General features: G+C 37.8%; 1 pseudogene; it reads left to right on the top strand.

Annotated features, from left to right (window-relative positions):
- The first annotated feature begins 6844 nt into the window (after positions 1-6844).
- On the top strand, positions 6845-7877 carry LOC113445049 (protein CFDP2 pseudogene; annotated as a pseudogene).
- The last annotated feature ends 1555 nt before the right edge of the window (positions 7878-9432 follow it).

The following is a 9432-nucleotide window of genomic DNA, read 5'->3' as shown; positions in this document are numbered from 1 at the left end:
TTTTTTGTCTGCTACAGAGCTACAATCTCACAAGTCTATCCACTTTAAATAAGATTATGCCCCCATTTTGGGATGATCAAGCTGATACTATATAATACACATGTTCAGAAACTTGCATAATAAACAATAACGAATTAAAATTGAAACATTGTGTTTTGCATAAGGCTACCATGACAAAAACAGTTTGTACAAGAATATGTGGAATGTACTGAACAGCAATCTAGCCAAAAAAAAAAAAACCCACACTAATTGCTACACCCGCTATGCACACTTAGGCTGTTATTCCCCTTATTCAAGTAATAGAAGCTGAAGATTGCCATCCATTAAGTGCTGTTAACAACTGTGGCTAATGCAAAAGCATTTTTATTAGTTACACTCAAGCCCCATCAAATCTTTAATTTGTATTGCCGAGTTTTCCCTCTTTGAACTCATGCTGAATTTTTGAGTAAAGAAGTAAAAGAAGTAGAAAGTGTAAAAGTAAACTGAAGGGTAGGGTAGGGTGAGGTTAGTGAAGATGAAGTAACGGTGAGGGGGGGGGAATCAAATCAATAAAAAGTTTATGTGGAGACTCCAAAAGAGGCTATGGTAGTGGGGGAAAGTACAATTAATGAGGAGGAAAATAAGCTAAAGCAGGAAATAACAGCACAATGTGGCTGACTTAGATCATTATATGCACATCAGGAGAATTCTACCAGTCTTTTTAGCAGGGAGGACCAAAATAAATCTTGGCTACTTGTAATGTTATTGTGAATAGTCTGAAAATATGGTTATAGCAAGTCTTAACAAAATGGATGTTACTCTTTTACTCATAAATGTACATATGTGGGTGGGTGGATGTCCACACATAGAAAAAAATATGCATTTGTGGGGGGGGTGAGCCCACATGCATGTGCTTGTATGCACATGTGTGTGTGTGTGTGTGTGTGTTTGTTTGTTTTGTGAAAAAGATGATCTTGATCCTAAGGTAACTTGTTGTACATTCGTCACTAGTAGACAAATAAAAGACAACTTCCATAAGGACAATGTGGGTGTGCAGCTTATTTTGGTTCTCTACAACTAAGACCTCTGCTAGTACAACCTGGCTACAAGATGGACGTTGCCAGTTAGGGGCAGTTTGGCTCAAAAATCAACCCTCATTGTTTTCAGGTGATTGTACTTCCTCTGGTTAGGACAGGGACTAAATGAATAATCGCTAATATTTTATGACTGTCTTGTTTCTAGCTGAATGGCATAGTTGAAACTATGAATGACACTAGGGTCTTTTACATAATTTCTTTCCTTACACTTTCCTTACATTTTCCTCACCTTTTTCTCCTGAGGAATTTCTATAAGCAATAACATTTAAACTACTTATTTTAGAATTTGAAAATCACTGTTTGAAGAAAACTAAGATATTACTTTATATAGATAGATGTTCATTTCTACAGTGTCTTCTTCTAATGAGAATAGCTGTGGTGAAACTCCACTTCATAATGACCAACAGTATACTTTATATTCTACTCATTGGGGAGTTTTTTCCCCATCATTGGAGGTAAGTGCAATGTGGATAAGAGTTGTATTCAAACAATCAATTCAACTCACAGTAAAGCAAGGTGCAGTTTGAACTGTTATCAGACGAACAATAGTATCCTATGTATGTAGATAAGCAAAGTGAGCTTCATTTTTGCTATGGTGCAATAGATCTAACAGCCTGTTGGTGACTCTTGAGGGAGGGTGTTGCTTATCAGCAATCAACTTTTAATCACAGTCCCTGTCTTCTTCCCCTGAGAAACATAGGATAGGATTCAGGAAAGAAGGATTCTTCCTTCTCCCAAGGCAATATTGAGGATGCAAGATCTCGCAAGAGCTAGTTTTCTGACTAGGCTTCGGGATTCATTCAGGCCTAAGTATCCAAAGCCTTGGAAAAACTGGAATCAGTTAAATAAAGTTGGTTTGAAAAGTATAGGGAGATACATAATGATTCTTGTCTATTTTCAATTCCCCTTGGATAGTGCTATATCTCTTCCCATTCTATGTACATCCGTCACATAGTTTGCTGAGCTGTTTATAAATTAAGAAGTATTAGCACTGAAATGCAGATCTCACTTTCAAATTAATACAATACTGCAGAAATTAAGAAAATGTGGTTTATAAATATATGTGGTTTATAAATATATAATTAATTATTTCACTTCACATGTATAAAAACTTTAAAGTTTTAAACAAAAACTCAAGGTCTGCCATACTCATATTTTCACACGTATTATAATCCTCTTATCACACTTAGAAGTTTTTCATGAATTATCTATGCTCAGCCATTTAAAAAAATGGACAGCCATGCTTTCAACAGGTTTAACTTTGTTTTAACAAATGTTGTGTAGCAACAAATGAATTTGCAGTATTCAAATATCAATTAAAAATATTTCCCTCAAGCAGATTTTTTTTTTTACTTGCTCCTTAGTCAGATTTTTATCTGTGTTTTTTCTTGTCTCTGCTCTCCAGGCCAAAAACACTTGTTTCTCCTTCATCCACAGAAGCAAGGTTGTAAAATGTGGCAGAGTACAGAGTTGAAATACTCTGAAATGTGAAGTGAAACATCTGCCCATAATCATTTGCACAAGTGAGGACTTTTGGACTTTGATTTCAGCTCTCATCTGCCTGGAATCTTGCATTTCCTGTGTGCAGATCAAGTGACAGACAATGCCTTTGATATATGGACACCATTCTCTTGGGTTCATTGCATCAGGCTTTTCTTTAATAACTTCTCTGCACTTTTCTTCATTCGATATGTATCATTCCCTTATAAAAATGCACACAATGGAATCTTCTGAATACTTCTAAAGCTAAAGGTAAGTTGATTAATGAAGGACTTATGTTGCTCACCAATAAGAGCAATGTCTTGGAATGTCAAGTATACAGCTGCTTGTAGCAAACAAAATTTCATTCACCTCATTTCCTTAATGCACCTTGACCGGTACCTAATGAGAACATCCGTCTCTCATGATTCTATTGCATACTTCACTTGGCCAGGCTTGCTTTATTGAACTGTCAATGAACTGAACAGTCGGTCCTTTGTAGAAACAGACACTTTGGTCCATCAGGAAGCCCCAAAAGACAACAAATTCTGAATGTTATGTTCTCAGGCTGTTTTCTTGCAGGACAATATAGACGACACAGAAACTTTATTTCCTTTCAAGCTCTATACAAAAACCTGAAAACTCTTGAACAGAACTATTTTATGATATATGTGAAACAACAAGAAAAAGAAGGCCAATTAATTATGATTTTTCATTTTCTTGTAATATATGGCCTGCTTGCAACAATAGAAGCCTATTTTGTACAGTTATGAACCGTATTGTTCATTTGATTGTTCATGCTATCAGTAATGAACCTGGTCTTTTTAGAATGCATTAGCATTATGCTGATTGGAGTTAATCATATAGACATGGTCCCTTTCTTCCTATATGGATGGCAAACCAAATCAAACCCCAAACTCCTGACAAGATGCCCAGCAAAGAGAGAAGGAGAATAACACAATTTTTATTCTGGATTGAAAGAATTGATTCTGTATCTCCCCAGTAAATTCCACCAAGGAACACTGTGAATATAAAAAGATACTGTGACATTTCTACTGCAAGAATCTATTTGATCAGCCCTCACCATGTACCTGAAAAAAAACCTAATTATGTTTCAGAGAGAATTGGGTTATCCCTGAGTCATTGATCCACAATTTGGCTTAAAGCCTCAATAGCTGCTTGGAATAAGAGGGTGACAATGGCCTTGGACCATCTTGCACCTGTGCAGACTCTCTCTGCACACAACCTCAGGTGGGCCCTCTAGTTTATGAAGAGCCTCTAGGGGATGCAAAGTTGCAAAACAAAAATTCCTGCAGCATCATTGGGGGAAAATGAAGAGTGACTCTAAACAAGCTCAGGGAAGAGACTTTCTTATGACCTAACTTGTGGCTATAAAAGCAACAAGTTATTTACATGCTTATTCTTTGTCAGTATTATGCTTTCAGTCAGCAGTCCTGTTCAGGGTTTATCCTGGATTAGGAAATAGGAAGTGCATGTGGCCTTGCTATGAGGATATGAGCACTTCATAAATAAAGTTGTTCAGTTTTACTGCAACTATGTAGGTCTTATAGAGTTGATTGAGACATGCTTTTAACCACCTGTCTGTCTTATAAACATTCATACTTTCAACATCCTTTAGCAATGCACTCCACATAGGGCTACCTTTGAAAACCATCCAGAGCAGGGATGTCAAACTGACAGACTGCAGGCCAGATGTGTCACGTGCAGGCCACACCTACCCTGGCTCCACAAAGGCAAAAAATATCAAGATATGTCATGATATGTCACATGAGGCGATCAAGTTTGACACTCGTGATCGAGAGGGTGCACCTCAGTACAACCATAATCTTGTAACACCACAAGTTTTACTGCCTCCCAATAGCCTTCTGTCTGCAATTCAAGTTGTTGTTAATCATGTATAATGCCCTACATGACTGAGTGGTCTTAATTTCTATTATTGTTTCTACCTATCTATCTATCCCGTATGTTCTAATAGGAAAGAAAATGCTTCAAGTCATTTATTTGAATCAGTGTCACCTGATGGGACCTAAACATTAGAATGTCTGCCATCTGGGATGATCTCCTCTTCCCTCAACATATGGTTGGCCCAACCCTGATTACTTTTAGAAGGTGAAAAATTGATTCTTCCTCTGGGAAGAATTGGGATCAGAGCAATAGAAGATCCTGCCTTGTGAAACATAGTGCTTCAAAGGTTCTTGATAATCTATTAATTGTTGACTTTTCTTTACATGTATGTATGTTCCCCCGAGATTGGCAGCCATATAAATTTCTTAAATAAAAATAAATAAACTATTCCTACCTTTGGAAAAGTAGAAGCCCTGATTTCCCAAGTGCAGATGACGAGTAGAGGTGCCACAAGAGAAAGACTTGAAATTGTTAGCACTATCAGGCTGCCAATCATCTCTCCATCTTTCTCTTGCTATGGTGGATTGCTGAAATGCCTGTTGCAGCTACACACACAAACCAATTTCAAAACGTTCTGTATCTTTCCAAAAGCCTCTAGCAAAATCAAAGATTTATCAAACTGTGCTCTGGTCTGTTTGCAATATGTAGCAGGGAGGTGAGTGATCTTTGTGCCTCACACAGTGCTCCTAGCCAATGAAAAAGCAGCAAGACCACTGACCTTCTCAGGTGTTTGTGCTACATAAAAAACTATATGTTTCATCTACTTGGATACCTTATTAAAACTCCCTAGTAAGAGCAAGAAATCACAGGAGCATAAGCAAGTCGCAAGAGCAGTAGTGGCCTTTACATCTTAAGCAATTCAGAAAAGCTTGAAAACACAAAACTGACATAAAACTTATTTCCAGCTGTGCCTGTTTGTTTTCCTTCCAGTAGACTAACAAATGAAAGAAAAACATTTGAACTGAATAAAATTGATCAACAGTACCCAACAAATGGTAGTATAATACAACTTCCCTTTTGCTGTCTTCTCTGTTATGACATCATGGGAGACTTTGTAAAATGCTTTGCTGAAACAAAGATACACTAAGTCTACTGCATTCCCAAGATCAACTGCCATAAATTGGTAACTGAAACAAAAGAGGAAGACTAGTTTTGCATGACTTGTACTTGATAATTTAATGCTGGCTCATATCAAATACATTATTTCCTAAATATTTCCAGAATGATTATTTAACCATCTGTACAGGAATGTTCCTCTCTAATTACACAGATCCAGGGCATGGTGACTTGAGGGTCAGATCTGATTATATTAAACAAGACACTATCCAAGAAATATTTACAAAATTTAAAATTGGCTTGGTTCAGGAAAGCCACGGCCTTAGTTCAGGCATAAGAAGATGACATGTTTGATTGAAAATGAAATGATTTTTTTTTTTTTATTTGAAGGGGTAAGAGTAAAAGAAAGAAAAGCATGCAAACTCAAAAGTTAATTGAGACTCTACTATATTTACAGAATAAGATTGAAAGCCTGGACAGTTTCCTCCTAGAAAAAGTATTTAAGAAAAAGACCATGGATATTTTAAAAACTGTAAGTGAGGTGCCTTTTTGAATCAGAGTTCAATGAAGAAGAAATTATCGTATTAAACCACGAAGAACCATCATTAATTGTCAGATTCTTCTACCTCTTTCTTAATTTTGAAAAATTCCACCATACTTGTTACAAGCTAGTATCCTAAGTTGAGGCAGTTGGGCTTTTACTTTCCATGCCATCAAATAACATCATGAAGCAGGAGGGGTGGAAGCCACAGAATCCTACATTTTACTTAAATGCATTTACAACAGATGGACCAGGGAGGACAAAATGGTGAGTATAACTATGAATCAAATCCTACTCCTTTGCCTTTGTGTACAACACTGATTCCCACTGAAGGATAGCTTCAGGCCATGGCACGTACTGTCAACACACATACAATAATGGTGTGGCTTACATTACAGTACTTTATCCAGCATGTTGCTAGTTTTAACTGTTCTGCTATGGACATCACCAAACTAAATCTATTGTGAATTACAGATTGCCTAATTCACAGGCAGCTAAAACATTAGCTAAAATATTAAGACAATGAAAATAAAGGTTGTAGAATTTGGTTGAGGTAAATGAGTTTTCCTTCATGGATCACTACCTGGTTGTGGCAAAGGGGGTTATGTAGCACAATGAAGCTATGAGCTATGCCATGCAGGGCCACCCAAGACAGACAGGTCTGACAAAATATGATCCACTGGTGAAGGAAATGGCAACCCATTCCAATATCGTTGCTATGAAAACTCCATGGACAGTACCAAAAGGCAAAAAGATATGACACTGGATGAGCAGGTTGGAAGGTGTCCAATATGCTACTGGGGAAGAGCAGAGAGCTAGTACTAGTAGCACCACAAAGAATGAAGCAACTGGATCAAAGCCAAAAGGACACTCAGCTGTGGATGTATCTGGTGGTAAAAGTAAAGTCCGATGCTGTAAAGAACTATACTCCATAGGAACCTGGAATGTAAGATCCATGAATCAAGCCAAGCTGGACGTGATCAAAAAAGAGATGGGAAGACTGAAGATTGACATTTTAGGAATCAGAAAACCAAAATGGACAGGAATGGGTGAATTAAATTCAGGTGACCATCAGGTATACTACTGCAGGTAAGAATCTCTTGAAAGAAATGGTCAATAGTCAATAAAAGAGTAAGAAAAGCAGTACTGAGACACAATCCCCAAAATGACAGAATGATCTCAGTTTGAATCCAAGGCAAACCATTCAACATCACAGTAGTTCAAGTCTACGCCCCAACCACTGGTGCTGAAGAGCATAAAGTTTACCGGTTCTATGAAGTGCTACAACACTTTCTAGAATTAACACCCAAAGGTGATGTCCTTATCATCATGGGGGATTGGAATGCTAAAGTAGGAAGCCAAAAGATAACTGGAATAACAGGCATGTTTGGTCTTGGAGTACAGAATGAAGCAGGGCACAGGCTGGTAGAATTTTGCCAAGAGAATAAGATGGTCATAGCAAACACTCTTTTCCAACAACCCAAGAGATGACTCTACACATGGACATCACCAGACGGTCAACACAGAAAGTAAAAACAAGACCAGGAGCTGACTGTGGCTCAGATCATGAGATTCTCATTGCAAAATTCAGGCTTAAATTGAAGATAGTAGGGAAAAACACTAGGCCACTCAGGTATGAACCAAATCATATCCCTGATGAATATACGGTAGAGGTGACAAATGGATTTAAGGAATTAGATCTGATAGATAAAGTGCCTGAAGAACTATGGACAGAGGTTTGCAACATTGTACAAGAGGTAGCAACTAAAATCATCCCAAAGAAAAAGAAACTGAAGTAAGCAAATGGCTGAGGAAAGAAGGTAAGCGAAAGGCAAGGGAGAAAGATAAAGATACATGCAATTGAATTCAGAATTCCAGAGAATAGCTAGAAGAGATAAGAATGCCTTCTTAAATGAACAGTACAAAGAAATAGAAGAAAACAATAGAATAGGGAAGACCAGAAATCTCTTCAAGAAAATTGGAGATATGAAGGGAATGTTTCATGCAAAGATGGGCATGATAAAGAACCAAAATGGCGGGACCTAACAGAGAGAGGAGAGAAGAGGTGACAAAATTACACAGAAGAACTATACAAGAATGAGCTTAACATTCCTGATAACTATGATGGGTGGTCACTGATCTAGAGCCCGACATCCTGGAATGTGAAGTCAAATGGGCCTTAAGAGGTCTGAGCAACAACAAAGCTAATGAAGGTGACAGTATTCCAGCTGAGCTATTCAAAATCTTAAAAGATGATGCAGCAAAAGTGCTACACTCAATATGCCAGCAAATTTGGAAAACTCAACATTGGCCACAGGATTGGAAAAGGTCAGTTAACATTCCAATTTCAAAGAAGGACAATGCCAAAGAATGTTCAAACTACCACACCATTGCACTCATTTCGCATACTAGCAAAGTTATGCTCAAAATCCTACAAGGTAGTCTCCAGCAATATGTAGACTGACAACTACCAGAAGTACAGGCAGGATTTCAAAGAGACAGAGGAACTAGGGATCAAATTGCCAACATGTGCTAGATCATGGAGAAAGCTAGGGAGTTCCAGAAAAATATCTACTTCTGCTTCATTGACTATGCTAAAGCCCCTGATTGTGTGGATCACAACAAATTGTGGCAAGTTCTTAAAGAGATGGGAGTACCAGACCATCTTATTTGTCTCTTGAGAAACTTATATGTGGGTCAAGAAGCAACAGTGAGAACTGTACATGGAATCACTGATTGATTCAAAATTGAGAAAGGAGTTCAGCAAGACTGTATACTGTTGTCTTGCCTATTTAACTTATATGCAGAGCATATCATGAGAAATGCAGTGCTATATGAATCACAAGTTGGAATTAAGATTGCAGGGAGAAATATCAACAACCTCTGATATGCAGATGATACCACTCTAATGGCAGAAAGTTAAGAGGAACAAGACCTTTTTGATGCAGCTAAAGGAGTGTGCAAAAGTTGGCTTGAAACTCAACATTAAGAAAACTAAGATCATGGCATCAGGCCAGGGGGTGGGATTCTACTGGTTTGCAGCTATTTTCTAGAACCTGTTGTTAACTTTCTAAGCAGTTCGGAAAACCGGTTGTTAGAAGAAATATCCTTTTGTTTTTTCCACTTTACCGGCCTAATCCTGTTAGGAAGGCAGGAAGAAAACATCATGGTGTTGTTGCTTACAGAAACTGCCTCTCCGTTAACCCTTATTACATTCTTGGCAGAACTAGACTTCCTATCTCCAGAGCTTCTCTGGAGTTTTTTTTCTTCCTTTGCTTGTACTTTGCTTGTGTGGAGCCCCAAATTGACATATGTGTAGCCATTTGATTTGGAAACCTGACAGCTTGACTTTCT

The sequence above is a fragment of the Pseudonaja textilis genome, chromosome 2 (genome assembly GCF_049901715.1).
Source record: "Pseudonaja textilis isolate UNSWEBS1 chromosome 2, rPseTex1.2, whole genome shotgun sequence".
Lineage (NCBI taxonomy): Eukaryota > Metazoa > Chordata > Lepidosauria > Squamata > Elapidae > Pseudonaja > Pseudonaja textilis.
The sequence above is the reverse complement of the archived record's forward strand: the minus strand, read 5'-3'. Positions and strand labels throughout refer to the sequence as shown.